Source organism: Lepidothrix coronata, unplaced genomic scaffold (assembly GCF_001604755.1).
Source record: "Lepidothrix coronata isolate B3197 unplaced genomic scaffold, Lepidothrix_coronata-1.0 Scaffold36, whole genome shotgun sequence".
Lineage (NCBI taxonomy): Eukaryota > Metazoa > Chordata > Aves > Passeriformes > Pipridae > Lepidothrix > Lepidothrix coronata.
In genome coordinates this window covers 220,920-248,666 of record NW_016690216.1, presented here as the reverse complement: position 1 = coordinate 248,666, position 27,747 = coordinate 220,920, and the positions used below count along the sequence as shown (strand labels likewise).

General features: G+C 39.0%; 1 long non-coding RNA gene across 2 annotated transcripts in view; it reads right to left on the bottom strand.

The window, feature by feature from the left end:
* Positions 1-1,339: 1,339 nt before the first annotated feature.
* LOC108496104 overlaps positions 1,340-27,747 on the bottom strand; it is a 39,885-nt gene continuing 13,477 nt past the window's right edge. The window contains exons 2-5 of one of the 2 annotated variants that reach the window (XR_001874323.1): positions 27,365-27,520; positions 10,202-10,304; positions 2,261-2,359; positions 1,340-1,642 (exon numbers count right to left, since the gene is read on the bottom strand). This is a non-coding gene — a long non-coding RNA (uncharacterized LOC108496104). The remainder of the gene's footprint in view (positions 1,643-2,260; positions 2,360-10,201; positions 10,305-27,364; positions 27,521-27,747) is intronic. The other variant, XR_001874322.1, reaches the window with a different exon arrangement.

Genomic DNA, 27,747 nt, shown 5'->3' with positions numbered 1-27,747 from the left:
GAGACAAAAGAACCAAACTGCAAACAAGGCAAGCATGTCTCAGAATAAAGCTTATGCTGGAAATGTTTCTGGGAGGAATATTTAGTTATCATGTGGCTCAAGTAAAACAACTGCCTGTAACTTAAATGGCTATTTTCCATTTTAATGGTATATTAAGGTGTTAAGTTTTGTTAAAGGTTTATTGGCACCCGTGCAGTCTTTTATCAGTCTGTCTATTTTGCATGTTTGTTTGCTGATGAGAAGAATTTCTGTAAAGAAAAAGAGAAAGAGAAGGAAAAGGTAAGACCATCCCATTTGATGAAATGATCATTAAACATGATTGCCATTATCTGAGATCAGGAACCATTCTCATGCAAAAATTAACCCCAGAGGTGTTCATCATGACTCATGTTTTCACCATGGAGCTCACTATGGAGCTGCATGTTCAGAGAACTTTGATACATCTCCCTCTCTGGAAAAGAGGGGGCTTGTATTATTTTCTTGCTTCATATTCAGTCCTCTTTTTATTTCAAGCATTAGCAGTGAGTAATTTGGCTTCATCTTCCTCCTAACTACAACAAACTTTGTGCACATGACCAGATAGGCAGACTGCTCCATTATAAACACCATTTTCATTTGTTTCACAGTGACTCAAGGAAGGGGTGATGTTCCTGATTTTTTTAAAGAAACTTGATTGTAAGTGTGGGGGCAGGGCTTTCCCCCCCTTTCCAGCAACTTGCAAGCTAGCTCTGTAGACTCATAAAAAGTCTACAGAGAACATTTTAGGAATGAAATTAATTCAAAAGGCCACCTATCTAGTCCAAACCCCTGTTCAACACGAGACTTTTTGCATCAGGTACCTTGTCTGGACAAGTGTGAGTATCTCCAAGGGCAGAGATTCCACAATTTCTCTGGGTGACTTGTTCTGGTCTTTGACCTCCTACATAGGGAACCATTGTTTCCTGGTATCTCATTTCAGTTTTCCTCATTACAGCTTGTGCCTGTTGCCCATGTGCTGCCTCTGTGTACTGCTAAGATCTGCTTTTCAGACTGCATGTGGCTGGACTTTTCTGTTTAAGGGGTGCTGTGCTGGCTCATCCTCAACTGTTTATGCACTTGTCTCATCTCACAAAATACATGATGAATTCCCCCATTTGGAGAAGGAGGTGAACATGTTAATTTCCCTTCTACTATTTCTCACTTTCATAGCTTGCTACAAGAAAAGAGTAATGCAGAGGAAACACAAAATCCTTGTACATATATATGTATATATATATATGTGTGTATATATATATTCATATCACAGAACCTTCAGTAAATCTGTTTGAATTCTTTATTGTTGAAAACTTTTATACCAAGGAACCCTTTATTTTCCTGTCCAATGTTAGTGGGAATTTAAGACACAGTTTCAGATGAATTCAATAAGATGTCGTATTCTTATGTGTGAAAATTGTACAACTACCAGCCAAGGAATAGCCTTGCATGCTTTGGATTGGTTGAAACAGAGAGCAAGTAGTATGTTTCTTCTACAAATCACTGTTAGGCTTTGAATACTACATTGTGAGTGAAAGCTATTCTCAGAAGTGGTCTACTCAATTGAAAGGTCGCGTTGAATATCTCAGACTGCGAGCATATCTGCAGAAACTTATTCTGTACCTGGTTTCTAAAAAATAAAATAAAAAGAGAGGAGATGGAGAAAAGAGGAGAGAGAATGAAATGTAGTCGTAATTATCTACTTTCTGAAAATCACATTTAAATTATGGGTGCAAGATTCTACTCAAGCAAACCCAGCATTGTTTTAATTTTAATTATTTTACAATTTATATTTTTCTAATAGATTTCTAATTGATCAATTTCTACATATATACTTGTGTCTTATTGTATGTAAACAGTTGCACTAACAAAAAATTTGGTTCTACTTTCTGTAGAGAAGAGAAAATTAGGTCCTGAAGAGAGTCAGCTCATCATTATGGAATTAAATTAAATCTATTGATTAAACCTTCATTCTGTGGTTGGGCTTTTTTGGAGGCATGAAATAGTCTCATTTAGTTACACTACAGCAGTAAGGGGAAGAATACTTAAGGGAAAGGGAATTGCCTGTTCTAACTAAAACAATTACAATATACATTCTACATAATAATAATAATAATAATAATTTAAAAACAGTTGCTCAGTTATAAACTAGGAGAAATATTTTCTGTGATGTTTTGGTGATAAGAATTTAAAAAGCAACATTTGACTGACTTCTCTGGTTTCTACCTGAGGTCTTGTGCCAACCTACCTTGCTGACACCATGGTCCTTTGAAGGACATGAAGATCTGATGTTCATAGGTCTTTCATGGTTCACATGCATTACAGTGTGCTGAGTCTGTGGATGTCACTGCAAACAGACTCCTCTTAGCATCTCTTTTTCTTCTCTCCCTACAACCCTTCCTCCCTCTCTAATACTGTTACTACATCTCCCGCCCTTCCTTATTTTCACAGGGAAAGCTGAGGATTTAAAACGTGTGCCAAATATTTATTGTCCAACTGAGAACTGGAAGAGAAGCACATGCTTTTACCTGAATAACTCTTTCTAACAATACCTCTAGTTCTTAAAGTCAAAAGGTAATACTTCTGTGGACAGTTCATATCAATAATTCAGGTAACAAGTAAAATGCGTTGCTAGTAAAATGGGCAATTCTGTGTTATCTGCTGGCTAATGCCATGCAGTGTAGAAAGATATTTTCCTTACAACTTTGCTGCTGTGGCAGCAAATAACTTTGTTGTGTGGTCCTGGATGTGGAACAGAGAATGCTAGATGACCTAACCTGTTTCATAAGGCTAAACTTCCACCAGTGGATAGAACAGAACAAATATACCCAGACCGATTTGTGACAAATGGAAAATTTGGACCCAGGTTCTTCAGAAGTGCAAAGATACTTTTCACCAACAACAGCAATTAGGACCTTTCTTCCATCATTTTTTGCTTAGCCATGTATTGGTCTGTGTCAACACAGATTGACAAAGTCATAGAATTTTATGGGACAATGTGAAAACTCATTTGCAAATTTTATTGCAGTCCATCTTGCCTGCATTCACAGCCCAGGGGTCTTCCATTGTTGTGAATAACAACTGGGAACAATTTCTGGCTATGGTCAATGTAGGGGTTGCAGTCTTCCACCAACAGGTGTTCTTTCTTAATTGCTTCCATTAGTTTCCCTTTATTGCAGGGCTTCATCACCTGATGAATGTGGTGTTTCAACAAATACCAGACCTATCAGCTACAGTGTGTGACATGATAATCAACGTATGCTCATTGAGCCCAACCTTAGTAAAACACTCTAGTCAAACTCGCAGTGCTTATTTCCCAATAAAATAGTTATTATTCCAAATGCAATATTTTAAATAGAAAAATTTATTGGTGCAGAATTTCAGGCAAATGCAAGCACTTGCCAACGTTTGCATTAGAAATACTGTGGCCAGCAGGACCAGGGCAGTGATTGTTCCCCTGTACTCAGCACTCCCCCTGTACTCTGCAGTGCTGAGTACACCACATTTGAGGCCCCACCTTAAATCCTGTGTTCAGTTTTGGGCCCCTCACTACAAGAAAGAAAGACATTGAGGCAGTGGAGCATGTCCAGAGAAGGGCAATGGAGTTGGTGAAGCGTCTAGAGAACAAGTCCTGTGAGGAGCAGCTGAGGGAGCTGGGGTTGTTCAACCTGGAGAAAAGGAGGCTCAGTGGGACCATATTGCTCTCTACAACTGAAAGGAGGTTGCAGTGAGATGTGGATTGGTCTCTTGTCCCAAGTAACAAGACATAGGACAAGAAGAAATGGCCTCAAGTTGTAGGATTAGATTGGTTATTAAGAGAGGATTAGATTGGTTATTAAGGAAAATTTCTTCACTGGAAGGATGTTCAGGCATTGGAATAAGCTGCCTATGGAAGTGGTGGAGTCACCATCCCTGTAGGTGTTTACATGGTTTAATGGTGAACTTGGCATTGTCAGGGTAATGGTTGGACTCAATGAACTTAAAGGTCTTTTCCAACTAAAATGATTCTATGATTCTATGATTTATAAGTATGCTGACAAGAGAAGGCATGATTCCCATGGGAAGTAATAGAACTTCTGATCTGGTAATCTCACTGCACCATGAAGCTTGATTTCATTCTAGGCCAAGAACCTTGTTGTGCGTCACATCTTTGTCTACTTTGAGTAAGAACCATACGTATTTTATCAAATAGAAGAGTTCTTCAAAAAGAAGAGCTGAACATGAGCCAGCAGTGTGCCCAGGTGGCCAAGAAGGCCAATGGCATCCTGGCCTGGTTCAGGAACAGTGTGGCCAACAGGTCCAGGGAAGTGATTCTGCCCCTGTACTCAGCACTGGTGAGGCCACACCTGGAGTACTGTGTCCAGTTCTGGGCACCTCAGTTCAGGAAGGATGTTGAGGTCCTGGAGCAGGTCCACAGAAGGGCAACAAGGCTGGTGAAGGGACTCGAGCACAAGTCCTATAAGGAGAGGCTGAGGGAGCTGGGGTTGTTTAGCCTGGAGAACACGAGGCTCAGGAGAGACCTCATCACTCTCTACAACTACCTGAAAGGAGGTTGGAGCCAGGTGGGCGTCAGTCTCTTCTCCCAGGCTGCTATTAGTAAGACAAGAGGGCACGGCCTTAAGCTGCACCAGGGGAGGTTTAGGTTGGATATTAGGAAGAAATGTTTTACAGGGAGTAATCAGACATTGGAATGGGCTGCCCAGGGAGGTGGTGGATTCACCGTCCCTGGAGGTTTTTAAGATGAGACTGGATGTGGCACTTAAAGCCATGGTCTAGTAACCACAGTGGTGTTGGATCAAGGATTGGTCTTGATTATCTTGGACATCTTTTCCAACTCGGTTGATTCTCTGATTCTACGATTTTGACTCCTCTTTCTTTTCATACTCACTGAAGTATTAGTGCAGATATCAGTGCAAAATGGATTTTTGCTTGTATCTTGCATTCTGGATTATCTGAATTTTATGGCACTGCATGGAGGTAAATTAGGAACAGAACGTGCCTTTCAGCCCTTTTTCTGTTTGTAGTGATACTCAAACCAGAAAGAATATAATTTTTCTTTTCAGATCTAAGATTACATTTGCAGAAATTATATTTATAAATAGCAACAAATGCCCAGTGCCTTCTTACTTTGGAACTAAAGAAATTCAGTTGAGAATTCTTGAAGACAAAAAGCCCAGAGAACCATTGTATATCTTTTTAGCATCTTTCCACAAAACAGTTACATAACTCCATAGCTGCAAGGAATTTCTTCAGAAGTACCTTTCTGCTATGGTATTACTTTAAAAATACTTTTTAATGCCAATTTTCCATTAAAAGTAAAGAGCTGGTTTTGAATGATTCCATTGTACCTTCAAAGACAAATATTGTCTCTAAAAGCTAAGATTTTTTTTTTAAATAAATTGTTCTTCATCATTGTCTTTTTTCATTTATTCTCTCCCTGTCTCTCTTTTTCTCCATGGTAACACAGAAGTTGATAACAATGTATGATACTTGCCAGCAGAAGGATTCAGAAGGGAGAAGCATAAAGTGCAAGAAATGTAGAAACCTGTGCCCAGAGCTGCACATTAGCTTTCAAACTTCTGCAGACTTTAACCTTTTTTCTGCTCTATTCACATTTGGCTCATTCTCCAAAATGGATGGGTCTCATTGGTTTTATCTGTCATTTACTTTACCCTTCTTCTCTTCCCTTTATTGCTTCCTCAAAGTGCAACACAATTCCTCAGGCTTTCCTGTTGAATGTTTCTGTGCTAACTGTGAGAGGAGAGAATCACACAGCTGCTGCTACCCTGATCTCAAAAGCAAACATCAGTACAGTCAATACCAATGAAGGCTTGCAAGTGGAAATGGAATGAATTAGCAGCAAAACCATGAAAATAGCAGCCAATCTCCATTTTGTAAGGTTTTTTTTTAGGATAAACCAAAATTTCTCTGGATGAAGTTCCTATAGGCCATGTATTGCTTTTCCGGCAAACTCCCAGATGACCTTCCATTGGCATACTTGTGGTTCCTCTGTCTAGACCGTACTTTCTCGGTGGGAGAATTCTTTGCACCAGGAACAACCAGAAATTAGCTTTTTCAATAAATGTCATTTTGTCTCTTTGCTTTAGACACCAAATAACTGAATGAAAGACCTTTCAGAACTTTCATTTGTTTCAGTTACAGTATATAGTTGTGATCCAAAATCCCCACTGGCTGACACCCTTCTCTGCTACCTGATGTAAACAGGATGTCTCATTCATCCTGCTATTACTATACCTGTATGTTTCTGACATGTTCCTCATACCTCAGCATCTCACCATTGTGTTGACAGGATGAAAGGCCAAATTAGTCTGGAAGACTCATAAAACGCAGTTCATGACTATATTCTCACTACAGCAGAGAATTCAAATATACCTATTTTTCTATTGGTATTGAAGAAAAAATGCAAATAGCAGCATGATTATATGAATTTGCAACAATTTTTACACACACACTCCCACACATATACACTTACACACACTCTCTCCCCTGTTTTTTGGGCATACATCCAACAGAACAATATGTGTCACTGAAGTTTAGAGCCATTCGCTTAATCCTACCTTCTGGCAGTCTCACCCATGAATCACAGACACAGTTACTGATGGGATAGATAGATCCTCCAGAGTGCAAACCCCTGCTTCAAACTTGCTCTTCCTTAAGCTAGCTGGCAGAGACAAGGATTTTCTGGCAGAAAATGTTAGGTGTTGAAATATTCATAATTAGAAAATGGGGCATTTGTACACATTTTGGAGGACAACTTTGTTAAAATGTTGCACTGCAACATTTTCCAGTCCAGTGTATTTCTATTTTTGATACCAAAACCAGCTTTTCAAAAACAAATCTTCATTTCAGCTAGTGAAATCAATTATTCATGGACTTTTATTGCATAGTGAAGTCGTCTGGCTCTTTGGGCCCAGTGCTTGTAAGCTCATCTGCCTCTGTTCATATTTCACTTTTTGCTCATTGACTTCCACAGATCTGTGTTCCTTCTAAGGAACACATTTTGAGAACAAAGAGCTGTTTACTGCAAAGAGTTAAAAAGGCAAACAAAGCCAATCTAGGAGTTTGCACACCACACTGCCCTTCCCAGTTCAAAACAAAGGGGGATTTGCCACATGGAAGATTCCTTTGGGGGAGCTGCTGGCTTGCATGGGTGTAGACCGGGTGAATATAAAGTGTTTGGGGGCAGCATACAGAGGAGCAAACATGTTGGTTTGAAGTCAATAGACTACCTGTTTGGACAGGGTAGGTGACACCTCCTCCCACCACTGGCAGTCTTACTGGCATGGGTACGAATTTGTCTCTTTTATGCCAGAAGCCATGATCTCATATTTGTTAGGTATTGGAAGCAGTCAAAGTCAAAAACACTCCTACAGTTTTGAGGACGCGAGAATATTATTCTACTGCTATGCTACAGCTAGTTATGCTGTGCTGCTCTCACTTACTACCTCCTGTGCCGCCACCTGCCAGACCCAGCCCGCCTCATCCGAGCGCCGTCTGGCATTGCTGGAGCGTGAGGGGCATGGCCTCCCCGTGAAGGTGGAGTATGTTGGCACCGCAGGCCAACAACCCTTCACTCTTCAATATGGCTGGCGCCCAGGGTCAGCGCAGGAGAAGTTGTTTGTTTTTTTTCTGGTCCAAGAAGCTCAAACAAAAGCCAATTATTGCACATACGACAAATTTAGCAGTGCTCCCTGAAAGCAACGCTGTGATTGTATGGCAGATACGTTGGCAGATACACACCGTTGGATTGGGCAATGTCACGTTCACCAGGCAGGTTAAGAGTTTAGACACTGAGCTTGTCTTAAGATACAGTATAAATTCAATGTGTTTTTATTGTAACCATGGAACTGATCCATGAGGTTTGCATTTGCCTCCTTACTTTCAGTTTTTACAGTTGGTAACAAATGGTCCAACAGGTCTGAGGGGAGTTTTGTCCTTTTCCAGGACAAACCCACTGCTCCCCCTCCACGGTCAGGGTAAAACTGCAGAGAGGAGGCGTGACAGGGCTTGGGCATGTGCTGCTGGGGGAGAGCAGTGCAGGCAGCAGCATGGCAGCTTGTGGCGTTATGGTATGTAGCCCATACAACTGCAGAGAGACAGATTGGCTGGCCCAAGCGGAGCCTCTTCTGCTGAGGTGCGCTACCACCGGCTCACTCGAGTGGGGACCCGTAGGCTGGACCCACTCCTACACTCGTCCCCGTCACTTGCCACCATGGCCACAGTCCAGATGGACACTGCGTTACGCAGGCTGGAGATGAGGCTTTGTTCCTGCTGTCAGTACTGTGGAGCCCATTTTTCTGAGGAAGCAGCTTTCAGACATTTGGGGTTGTGCCAGTTTCTGATAATCCAGAAAATCCTGAATTTAAGCATGTTCCTTAAAATTAGGGTCCCCTGCACCTTTCTGTCCCAGGCTTCAAATGCTCCCTAGGAGTAAGGGCACCTTATCTGGCAGAGGGTTTTTTAGCTTCATGTGTGGCTTTTGTTTTAAAATATATTAATTTATTATAATGTAAAATCATCTGCCTGGAGGATGTGGGATGTTGTTGGACTACAACCAAGTATTGGCTTGTAGCCTTCTATACCAGGGTGCTAGGAAATAAATCCTAAATAGAAATGGATGAACAGTTTATGTTCATCACCTCACCCCTCTTTTCTAAGGGCTTTCCTAAAAACTGTTGACGTTTTCTAGATTTGTTCAGCATATGAAATGTTGTATGGTGATGTCACAAATAGTGAAAGTTGTTTACTTAATTGCAAATTATTAGAAATGTCTTTTCCCTCTTTGGGGGGTTCATGGTCTTCTGATTATGTTGCATTATTCCTCCTCTTTGATTAAATGAGTAAAAAACTCATACACAAAAAAGAGTTCAATTATCACTACTTTCTTAATACTGATACTTGTATACATATGTAGTTTAATAGTAGTACTTTTACATACAATGGAATGACCACAGGATATGGGTAAGGAAAACATGCTAAAAAACTATTGTAAAATGACTAATTTGAGGTTTATGTAAGCAGAACATTTTTTGCTTTCCAAAAGATTTTGAAGTGAACTTTCTACACCTTACAGTTATTCCTGTACATTTTACTGTTCATTTTAATGAACCATTGATACTGATTTCCTGAGGTCTTGCAAAAAAAACAGTTAAAAAGTTCCCCAAAATGTGAGGATTTAAAGATACATAGATTTTTTTCCTTCCATTGGTATTTTAGCAGGACAATGAACTGTTCTGAAGTAAGATTATGATATTGGCTGTGACAGCTATGACCTCTCATATGCTCATTTACAAATTATTTTAGCATGTTTGCTGAATTCTAATGACTCTTTTTGGTTCAGCTGCTACCAAGTGAAATGTAGGTTTGTATAACATCATTACATTACTGATGATCAATTTTCATGCATCTTCTGATCAAGGAGGTACCATTGTGCTACCCTGTTTACAAACACAAAAACTAGATGAGCACTGCTTTTTAACAGAGTTTACAGTCCTAGAGCATTTCTGCAATTGCTGGTATTTAAAGAAGCTTGCTGCATCCACTGGCACTTCATTGACCTTAAACGAGCTTCCCATGGGAACGCCAGTATTCTCATATTCTGCCAGTTATAAAGTTGGGAGAAAAAGACAGAGGAAGAGGCATAACGTGCAAGCAAGATTGATGGACACAAACTAGCCCAGGCCAGTATTTGATGTATTTCACACTGATTGTTTCCGTTGCAAACCGAAACTGCACTAGAATGGTGCAAAGGAATAGTTAATGGCTTTAGCTTTGACATCAGTTGAATTGTAGAATGATCATATTTATGGTTACAGGAGCATCTTGTTTTTAATTGGAAGTTATCAGATGGAATTCACACTTTGAGGTTTGGAAGGATAATCACAGATCACAGACTACTGCATTGAAAGTGCTGATATTGTCTGAAAAATTCAGTGATTTTGACAATGAGCATCATTACTCTCTTATTAACAGCATTCGTTTTGCTTGGGGAAAAGCTTGTCTAAATCCAGAAATCTGCCATGCTATGCTCCTGTATTTTCATCTTTACAATTAGTTTTTAACACAGTGTTCAGCAGAAGAATGCCAGTTGACAATGACTAAGTACAGGGAGAGGAGTCTATTTTTTACACAGCAAAACATTTTTATTTTTTTTCATTTCCTCACTTACCCACGATTTGTCTCTTTCCATCATCTGTTTTGTCCCTTCAGAAAGCCAGGCTGTGACCTGTCTGTGGCAGGCACCCATTTTTCATTATCTGTGCAGGTAGGTACTATAATAAGTAAGTAAGTAAGTAAGTAAATAAATAAATAAATAATAAAAGACCTTTGTAGCTCCTTTTAGTGCTCTGTCTACAGACCATTTGCATCGATCTAGAAACCCATGAAGAAACTACTACAGAGTTTATGCACACTGAGTTGAAAATTTCCCCCACCAAACCCCCTGTTGTGGATTGTCTGGTGAAAAACCACAAATAATTCCAAAAAATAAAAAGAAGGACTACCACCTTCTGATAACACTGATAGTAGCAACATAGTTACCTGCCTGTCTGATTGCTCCAGAAGGGATTTATAACTTTATGCTTGACTACCTCAAAGATCTTAAAATTAAGATAGGTAATCAAAAATATTTTGATTGCCAGTTTTATCTCGAGATGTTACAAAAAGGCAATAAGTTCATATAATTAACTAACTAAATAAGTAAAACAGATAATTATATAAGAGACCTTAGCTAAAACAGAATTCAGAAAGATGTGACAGATTATAGGCTGCTAACACTGTCATAATCACTATTAAAATCTGTAATCTCATTAATATCAAAGAACTGGAACTGAACCGAACAAAACTGAAAAATTATTAAAAAAAGATAATTTTTTTTTTTACTATAGCCTCCAGCACTGTTGTGAAATACAAGAGGGAATAAAGGACAGCAAGAACATTTCAGAAGAGGTTGATGAAATGAAAGCTGTGATGAATTATCTCCAGCCTTCTTTCCAGCACTTACAATTGAAGATCTTACATCTACTCCACACTAATGTTTATTAAGAGTGCTCTGTCCTGTGGGGCAGAGGTGTATCCAAATATTGCATAACAGTAATAAAACCAGAGGAGACTGAATGGCAGAGCTCATAATTTTCTCCATTGTTAAAAATCCTGCGTATCTGTTCAATAATTTTTTTACATCAAATGACTATTTTAGTACATTCTTGTTGTTTACATCAAAATTGCCTCATAGGCTAGAAGTACAAAATCACTATTTTTGTAATTTTTCTTTTAGGTGGAGTAGAAGGAGCTGTTGAGCTTAGCTAGACTCTATACCTCAGTTGTTGTTGTTTTTGCAGACAGAATTGAGAGATTTTTGATAAATATAATGCCATTAGGTGGTTCTGTGCTCTTTTTTCACCCATTACATTTTTAGAAGATTTTGAAGCTTCAATATGCATGTACTTTAAAAACAAACTCAAACAAACCAAAAAAGGGGAGAACTTTCTATTTGATATAAGCAGTTAGTATCTATCAGCAAGTATGTTTCTAAGCAGGGAAAAAACTCCAGCAACTGACCTATTCACAGCAACGAACTGATTTTCAAAGAATGTAACTATTTCTTAGATTACAAATTCTATTGTAAAATTAAATAAAAACGTTATGTGAGATGTTATTGAAGAAAACAGTCCAGGTCTCCGATCCTCCAACATTTGCTAAAGATGGCATCTGATTGTGAAAAAGGATATGAGAACTCCATAACAGAGAAAAAATAACTCATTTCAGATAGATGGCATGCTTCAGATTAAGACTGAGACAGTGTCAGAGAGGTCATAGAGAAGAAATACACATTTTATATTCACAGCAGAAATGCAACAGCGAGGTGATTACAAACAAGACAGGAACATTTTCATACATTTAATTATGACTGCTACTGCATAGATGTTAACTTTCTAGTCGCTCATCTGTTTACACTTTTAAAAATCAAGCTCATGTAAAGGTTAAGCAGAGAGAGGGATAAGAAGTTTTCATGGGACAACCCGACTATGACCTTTGATCAATCATTCCAGAGGATCTTCATATTCTAGAGTACAAATGGTGGAAAAGCTGCAAAAGCAATACAGTCAGAGAGTAGGTTAACAGGACATTATGGAGTGTGTTAGCAAACCCTGCTCTTAGATTTAGAAGAAGGACAGACACCTGACAGCTGTAGAGAAAATGAGAGTAGTAAGCAACCCAGTGTTCTGTCTTAAAAACAGTCCTAAATTTTCATCTGAGTTAGCTATCAGAATTGCAGGTACTACCAAAGTTGCCTTTTTTGACAGTTTTTCAATAATCTTCCCTTTACAATTATCTGCAGAATACATGGCTGTGTATATAGGGATGTAATTTAGGGCAACAAAAATGGGACTCTTGGTCTGCTGAGACACACAGAGGCTCATCCTTTGATAGGTACAAAAGGGAAAAACCAGATTCCAAACACCAGGAGGTTTGGTCAAATGAACACACGGTGGTAAGCTTTTCTAACCCCAATACCATATGATGATAACTGAGGATTCATGTGGCTTTGCTCCAAATCAGAGAGGTGATAATTGCTCTCACTCATGCCACCATGTAGGCTCTCCTGTATTGTGACCCACAGGAAGACCAATACTATCCTTCCTTCCCTGGGTCTGTCTGGACCATGTATCAATGGTTCTGGATCAGCTATAGCATCTGAAATTAGTGGCACTGTCTTTTCTCTCAGGCAATGGAAGGCTTATGTTCATTAACACAGCACTGCTGTATTCAGTCCCTGTAGCAGGGTACTATTATACTACAGCTGTATCCCCCAGTAACACACTGGACAATATCAACAGTGACTCTTTGAAAACAATTAGGAAACATTGTGGAGCAGAGGCCAGTGTGCCCATGATCATGGTAAAGTAGCTGGTCTATCTTGCGTTCTCTTTCCATTAGTCTGATGGAAAGAGAGAAAGAGAGAGAGAGAAAGACAGAGAGAGAGAGAAAGAAAGAGAGAGAGGAAAGAAAGAAAAAAAAGAAAGAGAAAGAAAGAAAGAAAAGAAAAAGAAAAAAGAAAGAAAGAAAGAGAGAGAGAAAGAAAGAAAGAGAGAAAGAAAAGAAAGAAAGGGAAAAAAACCAATTAATGAACAAAATGGGTCCCATTTTTGGATGTACTAAATGCAAAGCACTCATTTTTTTAAAAATGGAACTGGGCACTATTCAGGCAGTGTGCTGCCATTTTGACATGCCATGTGGACTCCAATGTAAAAAAAAGAGAAAAAAATAATAATGCATATGTGTGGTAATAATCTGCACATGACTGGTTGCTGTAATGTGCACTGCTGTACTGCCAGCAGGGAAGTGAGTGATTGCCTCTCGCCTACACAATGGGCACTGGCTTTGCCTCGCATGATTTTTCAGCAGGAGAACAAATAAGAGGGGAGGAAATAAGGAATGAAAACCTCTGCCTGACTCCACCACCTCCCAGCCCTTGAGACTTGATTAAGTAGTCAATAAGAAGTTTTTTACTTTTTAAAAATTTTAGGTGGTTTGCTGTGCCCAGGGAACTTGCTGAGCAAGAGATGAAAGAAAACTACCTGCCTCTTGCTTTGACCTCTATGTCTTTTAGCCTAGGTAGTGAGATGTGTGCTACAGGAGCTGTGCTCATCAGGAAAGTTTTTATTTGTTTTGCTAGTCTAGTGGCTCATCCGGAGCAGTCTGATATTCAAATGAATCTGTCAGAAACAAGAGTGTGGTGCTTCAGTTCTTGCTCAGGCCTGATGACATTGATTTGTGAGCATACTGCTTGACTACGGGATGTGTGACAGATAAATTTTATCAAAATTAAGGCACAATTAAACATTTCATCTTCCTAATTACTGGCTGTAGATTCAGCCTGATGACCATGTGCTGTAAGAAATCAGCGACCATTACACATTTTAATGGAGCACAGCTGTCTTACAGCTTGGTAATATTTGCACAGTGCCACAGAACTGTAATTTATGATAAAAAGAAAAAATGTGTATTGGCTCTTTTTTGCCAAAATAGATTAAGGATTCATATACTTTAATGAGATTTGGACCTAGCCTTGGATTATCGTTATAAATGATTTATGTGCATGTTGGTGGACTCCTGTAGTTTTGAGTTGATTTGTGTTTTGGTCGACCAATATGTAATTCAGTATTTCCTTGTGTGCCAGTATTTTCATTCTTTCCTCTCTCTCCATTTCAGTTCTATTTGTCCACCATAACTTAGCGAGAAGGGCAAGTGGGAAGGTTAAGAAAGAATCGAGGCATATTTTCTGGGAGACCTCCTCACAGCAAAATTCACTCCTGAAACCCCTCCCCTGCTCCCCTGCTCTGCACCCTGAGCACAGAGAGAACAGGGGGGAGGGAGGTGAGGGGAGGTGGGTGTCACCAGCCTGGATTGGGGTCACTCCTGCAGCCTGGAAAGCAGGACATGGGGGAACAGATGCTACCTGAACCCCTGCTCAGTCAGAGACCTGCCTGAACATTGCTGTATCTCAAGGCAAAATATCAAAAACCTTCCTCCTGCTTGTTTAAAACATGACCTACAAAAGGGTGTTTGCTCACCCACTTGATATTTTTCCTGTTCCAGTCAGTTTTTCCAGCAAACGTGCTGCTTCTCTAAAGGGAAGGAAAACCCAGCAATGTATGCACACAAGTTACAATTTTTGGAACTGCCTTTCTTCTCCATTCTTTTCTTCACTAGGTTTCTTTTACAGATTATTTAGAGAGTGTGCAGAGAAGGAGAAATAATGAAGATTAAATTAGGTGTTTAATATATATACATATATTCATACCTATAAACAAACACACACATACACAATGGCTGTGTTTGTATTTGTGCATGTTTTATTTTTACATTAATCTTAGTGAACTAAATTTGTACTTAATTTAACTACCTAGGTTTGCAAGGAGTCACACTGAAGTCCAGAGTTTGACCCCATATGTTGCAAAGCCCTGAGATCCATATGCATAGATGAAAAGAGAAACTAAATTCTAATTTTCATAAAAAAAAAAAAAATCCTGTCCAAGCTTGATTTACTTCAGTGTTCATATGCTGGAATGTTTCATACTGTACCAGGTTGCATATGCTTGCACACTAATTCTCAATTGCCGTATGCAGTTTGTGACAACCATCTGCTAAGACCTCCCTTAGAGTTCTTTCTCCCACTCAGCCCAGCTGAAATAAAAATATGGACAGAAACAACTTCTGCAGGGAGATAAAAAAGTTAATAGGGGACCTGGAGTTAGACTGCGCATCTGATTTGAATTCAATTGCTCCTACAACTTATGCCCTACTCATAAAACATTCCTGAGGTGTAAAACATTAAATATAATGGAAAACTGTAAAATAAAGCCATACTTCCCTTGACAGACTTGATTGTGCTGGAAAGGTAATACTAAAATATGTCTGCACAGTGCGCGTGTTAGCTAGCTCTCACCAACAATTCCAAAACAGCAGCTTAGATTAACTGTGTATCGCACCTTATCACATTAAAGTACCCTAAAGCAGGAGCGGGATGAGTGGTGAGAAAAAGAGGGTGCGAGAGAGAAGGAGCTGAAAAATGTCCTCTCAGTTTCATTGACAGAGAAGTAATTCCTTTTAAGCCAGTCTCATCAGAAACCCTGAGTGCTGGGTGTTGGCTCCTCCTGTTCAAGCCAGAGGGGAAAGCCAGAGATCAGATCATCTGAAAATCAGGTGAAGGAAATAAATAGATGAACAATGATAGCAATAATAGAGGAGGGAGCTGTGGGCCAAGAAAGTGAAGATAGACTATTGGGTTCCAGCTTTACATTTCGCTTTACCATGTAGTAATGGGTTAAATTCCCCACCACAAGTATTATTGAATACAGATGAAAAACAGGAAAGAGTTCAAAGTCCAAGTAGACTGTCCCCATACAGGGCTGCTTATGCCACAGCCATTGAGTACAGGTGGCAGTGACAGCAAGTGTTTAGCTAATTTCCTCTTTAAAACCTTCTAATACAATAAAGTTGATTCAATCAGATTTTTTCCAAGATCAAATCTATTTCCATTTCTACAGTTTAAAGCCTGATACTTCTTTTTGGAGTGCCAGTTGTCATGGAAAAAGGTGGTGACAGATTTCCCTAGTGCTGCTCCTCTCCATATTTTTTGAGGTCCTGGTAGTGTAAAGGAGAGGTAAAGATGACTCCAAGTGTCTTCTGGGTAAGAAACTTGTATCTGCACACCAATATGATGTTCATCTAGTTCATAATAGCATGGTAGTTTTGCCCTGTGTTTGGTTCCTGAGAGGAGACTAGTGGAGAGAAGATAGCAGAATGAAGAAATTTGAGGTGGCAAACATGGGTCTTGGTCTGCATCTCTGTGCTGACTTTACTTCAGCAAGTTTTCAGTACAAGCTTGAGTGAAAAATCAATCTCAGTGATGAAGCTTAACTGCTCAGAATTAAAAACGGTACAAGGGAAAAGGGAAAAGAGGAATAATTTTTGATATGATGAAAAAAACCATATCTGGAACTCATGTTTTGTTGGATTTTTAAAGGTGACACATCAGGATATTTGGCAAACACAGTATTCCTAGGTCAGATTGTCTTACGTGTCTTTGAACCTTGGGCTTCAAAGGCTCAGTAAGTCATAAGGGATTTTTGCCCCAGAAATTGTAACACTGCACATGTGTAAACCTTGAAGCTGAAATTGGTTTGAACTATTTTAAGAGCTTTTAAAAGGCTAGCATATTAAGTTATATATCAATCTGTCCCCCATTGGTTATTATCTTAACAGCTACTCTAAGTGTAGCCTATCAGTTTTAAATATAGGAACAGCAGTAAATAGTGCATTATGATATTCCAGATGGAACACTTAAAATAAATTGAAATATCCATATATTTGAGAGTTTTCTACAGCACCACTATTATGTCATAATTTTCTGTAGGTAGTGTAACAATCTCTTATCCCTACAGCATTAAAAAGTTTGAAGGCATGGATGACATGGATGAGTGGAGAACTGATGACAAAAAAATTCTCAGCAAGACCTTTTGGATGCAGAAAATGTTTCAGGATTTGATGCCAGAGTAGAAGCAAGGCAGGAGTGTACCATGTTCTGGGTTCTCTTCTTCTGGGTTCTCTCTACTCATGCCAGCTGTTGGAAATCTCTATGGGGCCATAGCATTGTGAACCACCTGTTGCTGACTTGTAGCATGTGGTGTCTTGAGGCATGTCTACTCTAGAAGGGGAATAACTACATTACATGGAATTAGGGAGAAGGGCAGCTCTAGTCACCCATATTTCTGATGGAGAAAACATCTTGAATTCAATTGAAGGTTGCACGGCCTTCCCATCACAGAGCATAACTGATATGCTTTGTAAAGGTAAAAGGGAAGTGAAATGACTACAATTTTTTTCTTCTGCTTAAACTTAGCTGCACTGGGGTATAGTAGCTTGGTTTTTAGGGACTGGGGCTTGATGTGTGGTGGTATAAGTCACAGCCGAGCTGAGAGACTGAACTGCCGAGCCCTGAATGTGATACCTGTCCTAATTAGCACATGGGTTAGTATTGCACAAATAACCACCCAAAAGCCTCTGCAAATCTGCTTTTTTTCCCCACTTGCATTGCTTAGGATGTTGATGCTCATCTCATTGCACAGACAGGGAATTCAGCTGCTGGCTTAACTGGGTTCCAGAGGCCCAGTAGTGCAGCAACTTTAAAAGCACAGAAGGCAAATTATCATGTGTCTTTGCACATGTGTGCTTGCTCACCGGTTCACTGAATAGGTCAACTTAACTTTTCCATAAAAATATAAAAATACATCCCAACTTACATCCTAGGGCAAAGTGAGGAAGATAGGACAAATGCCAGAAGGTAAACCATGATGGTGCTAAGTTGTGCAAGGAGCCTTGTCTGTCACTGCTGGTCTTTCTGGAAGTTTTTTTTTTTGCTTTAGAGCTATAGGAAGCTCTTGGAAGATGCTTGGGAAAGATATTCTGCAGGCCCAGGAAATATTGCTGTTATTGCATGAAAACACAAATTACTTGCTATCTACTTCAGTTTTTCTCATCTCTTGAAAGCCACTTCCTACACTGGGACATTGTGGTTCCTCTTCAAGTAAGATACAGGCAGTATATTTAACATGAAAGCTGTAGCACTATACAAGTGATAAGTGTTTGCTACTCTTGTTCCTGCCTTTAAACTTCAGACTCTTGGGCTCCAGGAGGTGCTACAGGCAGAGGATGACAAAAGACCAGTTGCTGATACTCCTTTTGCTTAATCAATTTGGTGTTATCCTATTGCCCAGGAGCCATCTCAGATGTTATTAAATGTACAATGGGTAAGCCTGCAGGTATTCTCTTCCAAACTGATGAGGCAAATAGACTACAGTCTGTATACCTGTAGGTTTTCTGAGCTCAGTTGGCTCTATGTTTAAACTTCTGAAATTAACTAAAACAGTCATTAGACTATAAAGGGCTCTGATCCTGTGACCAGACAAGCCCCTGTCTCCTGTTAGCCTTGTATGTAAAGCTTTCTTCTCAGTGGTTAATTCCATAACACACTCCATCACACCCCATGCCAATCGAGATATCCAGACATGATACTTGTGCTTATCAGGCACAACATAAGGACAATGGGTCAACTAACATCTCTGCTGAAAATGAAGTGCCATGGAGATGGCTTATGCAGAATCTTTCATAGCATTGCTGGTTAGCACCAGGTACCTGTTCTGTTACTGCATCTCAACTGAGCCCAGGGATCTTCAGGTCACTGATGAAATCTTTTTAACCGCGAGTGCACTTGCCCACATTCCACTTTTATTCTAGAGAACATGATACTTATAAATAAGAGGTTATGTGTAAGCTATCAAGACAAAAGTAATGCTATGAAAAATAACTATCAAACATGAAAATTGCAGTTTCCAATAAAATTTACACTTATTGCCACCAATGTGAACTGCTGAAAACAATTACCTACACATTGCTTCATATGTGAGGGAAGAAGTACATTACAGGATGCCAACATCCACATAACTCGGTATCTGTAGCAAGAGCCTCTATAGGAGCAACTCAGTAACTTAAGGCTGAAAAACCTCTGACATATTAGTCCCTCTTACTGGTAGGTGTTACTATGACAATATATCAATCTTTTTAAAGTAATGCATTACCATCCACAGACCCATGGGCTGCTTTTATACTCCCATCATCATATCTGTGGCCTTCAAAGTTACAGCTGATGGACCTTCTGTCAAGACCAAGATATTTAATCAATGTGACAGCATCCTACATTTTTTGAACCCCAAAGGCCTTGGAAAAGTTTAATGCAGCTTCCAGGTAAAGTTCAATCCACATGGCTGAGTCCCCTGAAGTATTTTCTGCAGAGAACTCCCCTCCTCCACATTTTAACATACCCAATGTCCTTTACATTTGAAGAAAATGAAAGGCTAAGTCTGAAGACCAGATATTATTGTAATATAAATATATGCTTTACAGAGCTCTGCCTCCCACTAAGACATTGGGTGCAAGACCTGTAGTTAAACCCTTACACTTGGAAGAACCAGTTAGGACTTTTGACAACAATAACAAATTTCTCCCTATCACAATAACCTATTGCTACCTGCATGTGTGTGAGCATTTGTAGACTAGAATACAAGGAGGAATATATTTTAAGGAAAGGAAAACATGTACTAATATTTGATGAGTGCAGAACAGTTTTATTAATAAAGAAGCATCCTGTTGTTGATGTCAGTTGTAATGTCCATGCACTGACACAATTCCATCAGAGATCTCAAGTTATTCAACACCTCTATAACTGTAATCAACAAATTATGCTAGGGAAGTAGGATTACTTGAGAAATCCACTGTGGACTTGTAAGCCTGTTTCCCCCAGCTATAGCTTCTGACCTCAGAATCTTGCTTCACCAGGATAAAATTATTTCCTGTCTCTCTTTATATGTGCACATAAGCATTCAAACAAGATCAGAATCTGGCCCACAATTCTTTTGTTCACAGCACTCACCAATGAGTACCAACTATATGTAACATAAATAAATCCTAGTTATATTCTTATATGAATTTCCTTTAGAAAGGAATATTCCAGAATCCTAATGGCTGCATTTTCTTTGTCTCTTTGAGTTTTACCTTTTACATGCAACATTATTAGACGCACTCATTGCCTGACAAACAAATAATACTGTCCATAATTATAGCAGAAAGCAGTTCACTTATGGTTGAGCTAAAATGCTATGTATCAGATATGTCAATGTGATCTGTATAATACCAAAAATTTAAACAATGAAAAATAACTATCAAACATGAAAATCCATTCATGCTAGTCATTAGATTTTAACTATGCTCTAGGGTTGTTAATGTGGAGATGGGGAAGGCACTTCGGCTGACCATGCCTAATGCTGCAAGCATGCAGCAGAATCAAATTCTTTATTTTCTCAGTACTCAATAAAGAAAACAGAAGGATTGCCTGTTAAATTATAACACTTTTGATGAACAGATTTCTCAGTTCCTAGTCCCTCACTATTGCTTCTATCCAGAAATTTGTACTGCAGGTACTACATTGCATAAATAAGCTGACCTGTCAGGTTTTTGGCAATTTATGGGGCTGGTCAGCCTGTACATTCGTGCAGTTTTTTGTTGCAATGAGATGTAATGGCTTTTCAGCGCACCATAAGCACAGTTGTGACCACAGGCTCACTAGTGTCATTTTGTGTGCAGTAATGAAGCCTGACGAGTGGTCTCCTGCTTGCAGATAGCCGGCTGTTGTCCTAAAAATGCAAACCATTGCCTCAGGCCATGGAATCAGGAACAGGCAAAGGACAGTGGCACAGGCACGGCTCCCCACTGCTCACCCTCCCTTTAGCACACTGTACTTGGATGCAGTAGAATAGTCTTTACCCTTGTACATAAGGACACAATGAGAGAAAGTGATAAAAGGAATTGTATGAGGCCATGTTGGAAATCGGGTTTTGTGAAGTTGAGCCGAGGTTTAGGAGAAAAAAAATCCATTGCCAATACATTTTCCCCCATGCACAGGTAGTCCTTTGAGCAAAAGTGCTGATCTTCATCACTGTTTCCCTTTCACTTCTTTTATAAATATTTGTGCAGATATGTGGATGCGTGCTTATTTGTATTTATTTACATTTTGAGAATATGTACTTACTCCCACACTAGCACACACATAAACATGTATACATATATACAGAGAGACAGAGCTAGCAGGCACAGCAAACCACGGGAACAAGCCTCGCTGCTTTTTCTCACAGCTCATCAATATTCCACCACCCAGGAAGGCCAGGAGTGCATGGGGGTTCTCACTTCCCACAGCACAGCCAGCCCCATCTCACATCCCCCTCCTCAATTCCTCACCTGAGGGTTGCCGAGAGAGCCAGTCTGAGCTGGGTAGCACACTGCTGGGAGATTGCTTGCTTTCTGGGAGAAAAATAAGTCTATCCTGAGTCAAATAGCAATTAGGCCTCATCTTGGAATTGTGTGATTTGTGATTTAATTAAGCCCCTTTCCATACACCAGCCATCATGGAGCAGCCTGGGTGCTTGTGACAGGGGACTATCTAAATCCTGAAACCTGGAGGGTGGTTTGTTCTTCAGGAGGGTAGGAGCTGCTTTTGTGGTTTCCACGTGCACACCCAAGTGTTTTGTAAACAACTACAGGCAAAGGAGATGGGAGCAGAAGTTACAAATCTGTTTCAGTTATAACCTCGTTGCCATATCCCTTCTCACTGTTTTATAGCTCTTTGGGAGTCATCCTTCCCCGTAAAACTTGCCACATGGTGGAAAGTGTCTTTGTAAAATGCTGTGTTAGAGGAGAACGTGGAGCCCAAGACTCTCATCCTTATCTTAGCTAAGACCTTTCCAACCTTAATCATCAAACTATTTGTCATCTCAGAGAGTGCAAAAAGCTGCAGTTTACGTGGTGTTTCTTGTGCAGGGGTAGGGATGGGTGGTGCAGGAGGTTGAGAAGGTAGGAGGCAAGATAGGGGTGCTTGCAGGTACTGTTCCTCAGCTGTTCATCATTTTTGCCTTTGAGGTGAGACTGGCCCTCAAATATAAAACCTAGAGTACCTGTTTTTACATCACTTCACTTCTGAAATAAGAGGGAATATTTGGTGAAGTATTAGGTGTACTGCAAACTAGCATGCTTGGTGCAAACAAGCAGTTCATCATGTTATGCATCACAAAAATGACAAAAACAAAAGCAGCAGTTTCTACTGTCACAGGTGGTCAGCAACATGGATTATAAGCAACACATTACATTCGTCTTTATTTCTTAAATGTGTAGCTTAATACTGATATTTTTTAAATGTTAAACATAAATCACAAAACATACAGAATGTACAGCATTGCCTTGGGAACCTTTGCTTTCCTTGTTTTTGTTTTTTTTTTTAAATTTCTTTAATTTCTGAAATTTTATGATAGAAACTCTGTAAAGTTAAGGTAACATTAACCTAGCCTTTGGGTATATATAATACAAAATGCTTGATCTTCTGGGACAGCAGCTATTTCTATGGATACAGTATGTTGAGCAGACATGGAACAAAGAAAACCAAAACAGTTGCTTCTCTGCTGTCAAGGAAACAAGCTGCTCTTTCTGCTTAAATATCTCTTACCAAAACTAGGAGGGAAAAATCCTCTAAAACTCAAGTTTACACTTAAAAAGCATGAATCTGTCTTACAGGCTCAGGAATAAATGTATTTTCAGATATTTTAGTAAGGTATATTATTATGTTTGCTGTAGGTAAATCAATATATCTCTCTGAAAGCCCCTAAGGTTAAGGTTATTCTTAAAGGTAAATAGCAAACCATTTTTTGAGAACAGTAGGAGTCCAGAAGGAAAGTGAGAAAACATTCTGCAGTGTTCTGGTTTTTGTGTTACATGCAGACTACATAGATTAAATTCTGTTATTTGCACTCCTGTAATTCAAATTCCTTTTTTATTTTTTTCTTCTATTCAATCCATTAGGAGCTTTGGTTAACTAGGAGCTTTGTGGTTTAAAAGAATGAAAAATAACCTCATATAAACTCAAAAATTTTAACTTCTTACTTCTTTCAGAAGTATTAAGAGGTGTACTGAATAGAATTGCTTCAGCTGATACACAGGCTAAATGAAGATGCACATAAATGTTCTATACGGCACTTCCAATATACAAATGACATGGGAGACTGCAGATACTCAGAAACATGGTTAAGGTTACATGAAAGAAAGGGGTTACAGGAAAAAATGAAATTACTCAAGGCATTTTTAAAATCTTGGAGTTACCTCCTGGTGAGTGACATTCTGGTTCTGGTTGGAATAAGCTTCATCTTGAGCTCCTGCACTTCAGTGAAGGACATTGCAAGACTCTCAGAAAAGCATAACACCAGAAAATAGGTCTTTTCTAAGACAGAAAAATATCTAACACATACCAGTGAAGCTCACAGTTTTTCTGGACATACAAGTAGACCCAAAATGCCCAGCTAGCTTTGAAATGCAATTATAAACACAAATCTTTGTCTATTCACGGCATCATTTCTAATTTGAACCAGGGAGCACAAATGAGGTTGAAGGCAAATGGTGTATTTAGTTAAAGTTGTCTTTGTTTATGGGCTATTTAGATTTTCTCTAGCAGGTTTTGCAACACCACTGGTGTGCTTAGATATATGATACCTGGATACTGAGTGTCTGCCCAGCTACAGGTACCCTGCATGTACGTGCCCTTAGTAACTGGAAAGGTACACATATTCAGTACTTTTCCCACCTGGGACCAGTAATGTTCCTGAGGCCTAGAAGCTGCAAAAGAACCTGGATGTGCAAAACAATCCTGTGTCTGGAGATAATATCTGCCTTGGTAGTAACTTACAGTGAAATTCTGCATATATGGCCCATTGCATACAAATGGTTAAGGTTGATTTTGAAGAACACTGCCATTAAAAACCCTGCTCTTTATAAAAAGTGACCAGGAGTTAGCTCTTTGCCTAGCTATTCTTGCTTGCAGTATTAGCTTTGTTAGTCTTGTAGGCTGGAAATAGTTTTTAGAGTGTTTTTCTTGAGAAAAGGTTGTGAAACATTTTAAAAACACAGCCCTTAAGAAAAAAAACTGATAAATTTAAAAGGCATACTCTGAAATGTCATTAAAGATGCTGCACACAACACAACCCCACTAAAATAAAAATTACTACTAAAGACCTAGTACTCATCCATAATTAACTTTTCAGTGTCTTCTTCACAAGTGCATGAATTATAAAATTCTGTATCTTCTTATCTTTGAATTTCCTGGCTTTTCTTGCTTTGTTTAGACACTATTGTAGCAGAGAAGAGGAGTGGATTTGGGGGGAGGGAAAGGTTTGTACACTTCTGAATATTTGAGCTGTGTTTAATCATTCTCATGTGTGAAATCTTTTATTAAAAAAAATCAGTTTATCTGATGCTTACTGCTATTTAGTACAGCACAGCTTGGTAGCACTAGGTACGTCTTGTTGAAAGTATGTCCATAAATATGTCCCTTGCAGCACAGAACAGCTTGTTAACTTGGCAATCCTCAGCAATTTGCTTTGAAAAGTTTGCCTCAGTTTTGATAGTCCAAATGTAGGGCAAAAACTCACAGTAACTTTTTTAGCTAATTTTACCAATTGACACTTTCCTCGTAGTTTTAACTGCCTGTTTACTAGAACGAGAACTACGCTGCTTCTTTCTCATTATTCAATAATCCTTTTTTAAACATTTTATTTATTTTTAATGGACTGGGACTATTGATTTTCCGTTTGTCTAATGTACAATCTAAAAAACAAACCTGAGTCCATTATGTTGAAGAAATATTATTCTGTTATCTCAACCATACATAAACCTGATGCTAGTATTATATAGGGGATGGTATTACTATGAATTTGCAATGCTTTCAACTGAAAGAGAATTACAAAAGCAGAAAAATGCTCTGTATCCCTATGTCACAGACAGAATAAAAGGGGCACAGAGAGGACAAGTAAATTGTCTAGTGCCCAAAGGATAAAAAGAATCAGAAGCCTTGAGAAAAAAACAGATTTGTGCATGCCTAGTGCTGTAAAAAAATTTCTGCACTCCTTTTTTTGTTTCAGTAACACTTTCAGCTAGCTTTGTTGGATATCTTCTTTAATGGGAGAATGGAAGTAGGATACCTACACTACTTCTATACCAAATGCATTAGGTTGGCTTACGGGAGAAACCCTGAAGTGAAAACTCATGAGTCTGTGTTCTAATTTAACCACATGAGGACTGTGATTGGAGATACTTCAAAGTGGGTTACAATGGTTAACTAAGTGAAAGATAATATCCCTTTGCCATTACTGTCTAGTAGGTCTCATTACTCCTCTGGGCATGCTCCTTAGAATAAATTAAAAGGATCCACTGAGAACTATTTTGCCTTAGGTTTTTTTTTCTAATGATTGCCAAAAGCCATTTGCTAGAATAGTACAGAATGTTTACAGATGCCTTAGGAAGAAAACAGCAGAATGTGGAACTAATTGTGTTTATTCAAGATAATTATGAAACACAAATGACCATTACTTAAAACAAATCCCCTGACAGCTAGAGTTTGACTCACGGGGCCAGGATCAAACCCAGTAAAGAAAGGCCTTAATGTTAAGTTGTACTGTCCATATGGACACCACGTATCAACACTAACTATTCCAGTTATTGCTCAACCCTCTGTGCTCTTATATCCAACTAGTGTTCGGTACAGAATAGCCACAGCTGCTAACACTGAAGAGGAAAGGCACATGGGAATGATGAGTACCTCAGAAAGAATATCCTGCTGAGGTGAGAAGTTCTGAGAAATGCAACCACAGAACCTCTCTGGCCATTAAAGCAGAAGGTTATAGGAAAATGAATGAGCTTTGCTGCACCAGTGATAGGCATTTAATCTCTTCAGACAATGGGATGCAGAAAGCAAATCTAAATATATGGCTATTAATTCCATCATCAAGAACAATGCTATGCACACTGCATTTGTGTTCATCCTGAGATGGTTTGTCAAGCCATTCCTACATATCCATGCAAAGCAGGCATGGACACTTCATCCTTGAATAAGAAGACCAGAGGAATACAGTGCAAAGCAGTGTTGCAATTGCATAAAGGCGGATGGAGAAAAAAAGTAATGAAAAGTTTCATACTGAAAAAAATAAGAAAATTGCTAGATTAAAGGAATTAGGTATAATCTGATTTATTGTTTTTTTTCTTTTCTTTTTTTTAAATGATTTTTAATTGATCTAGGAGTTTGCTATAATAATATTCAAATGGATCAATATTGGAATTACAGTTTCATTTCACTTCATTATTGCTGTTGCTGTAGTTGAATTGTTTTTGCTTTGGACAAGAAAAAAAAAGCAGTTATTTAGACTACCAAAAATGTATTAACATGTGGTTCTCATACAGAGAGGTCATTTATATACTTAACAGTGTGAAAACACAATGTAGGCTGTACTGCTTTTGTTGATTTCATTTTGTGACGATGTATACAAAATCCAAAGCTCAGTAAAGTCCGAGAGAAAAAACAGCAATTTTTTTATTGACTTTGGATCTTGCTTGCCCATATGGATGAGGGCACATCTTGGTGAAAACCTGGACTTTATATCACTGTGAGTTTTGGTTCAATAGTCACTTAACATGCCATGTATGTAGCTTATGTTCAATGTTATAAATCAGCATTCAGTGTTGATTTCAAAATTCCATGAAAAAGGATGACTGTTAGAACTCCTGCACTAACACAGAATTACTGAAGAGGGTTGAAAATCACCAACAAATACATTGTAACTGAAAAATGCCAGACTCTCAATGGGACCAGAAATGGCACACAGGTTGGATCTTAGCAGTCTGGATCCCTGTTAACTAAATTCCCAATTTTCAATCTTGGTGATTGTTTTTCCTAGGAAAGAAAACCTCCACTAATTCAGTGTTTAATATGGCCAGAAGAAATTGGACCGAGATCTCAAACTAATTGTCAAAAATTTTACAAATCACACCTCCTGTTGTTGTTCAGTTTCAGAAAACTTCTACTGTAACATTTCTGCTTTGATTTTTATTTCTCATATAATGGGCAATATAGCTATAAAAAGGGAAAATTATTTTAAAAGAACTAAGAAACCTCAGAATGAGCAAAAAGCTTCAGCAGGGTTTGAAAAATTTTCCATTTAATAGCTTTAAACTATGTTTTACTTGGATTCAAACCTACTTTTTTCATTGACTTCAGTACAGTCAGCTCAGACTGGGGGATCAGTCCCTCGTAGTGACAGGACTTTTCTGTTCCTGTTACAAGGACCAGCCTGTGATGAGTTCACCAGTTTCCCAAACCACGTTTTTAGCCAGAAGGAAGCCTTACCTCACTGCTATGGGGACACTTCTTCTACTGCTGCTGTTAATGGCACGGGTTGAAAGTATATGCAAGAGAAAGAAGGGGTGAAGGAGAAGGCAAATAACATCCTAGGGTGAGCAGTTAATATTCATGAGAGCTCCCTGAATCTCTTGTCCAGTGCATCTGGGCAAGGAAAAAAGTGGGAATTAATCTTATGGGAACTGAAAAATAATAACAACAACAACAGCTTGTCAAGGTCTCCCAAGCAGTACATGGGATCTCTTAGCAAAGCAAAACCGCAGCCTGGTGAGCTTGATCCCCAAACTCACATTTGAGTGGATTAGATTCTCAGAGGTGGCTGCAAACAGCTTCTAGTGATGCCAGTCAACTTGGCAGAAGTGGAGAGAAAA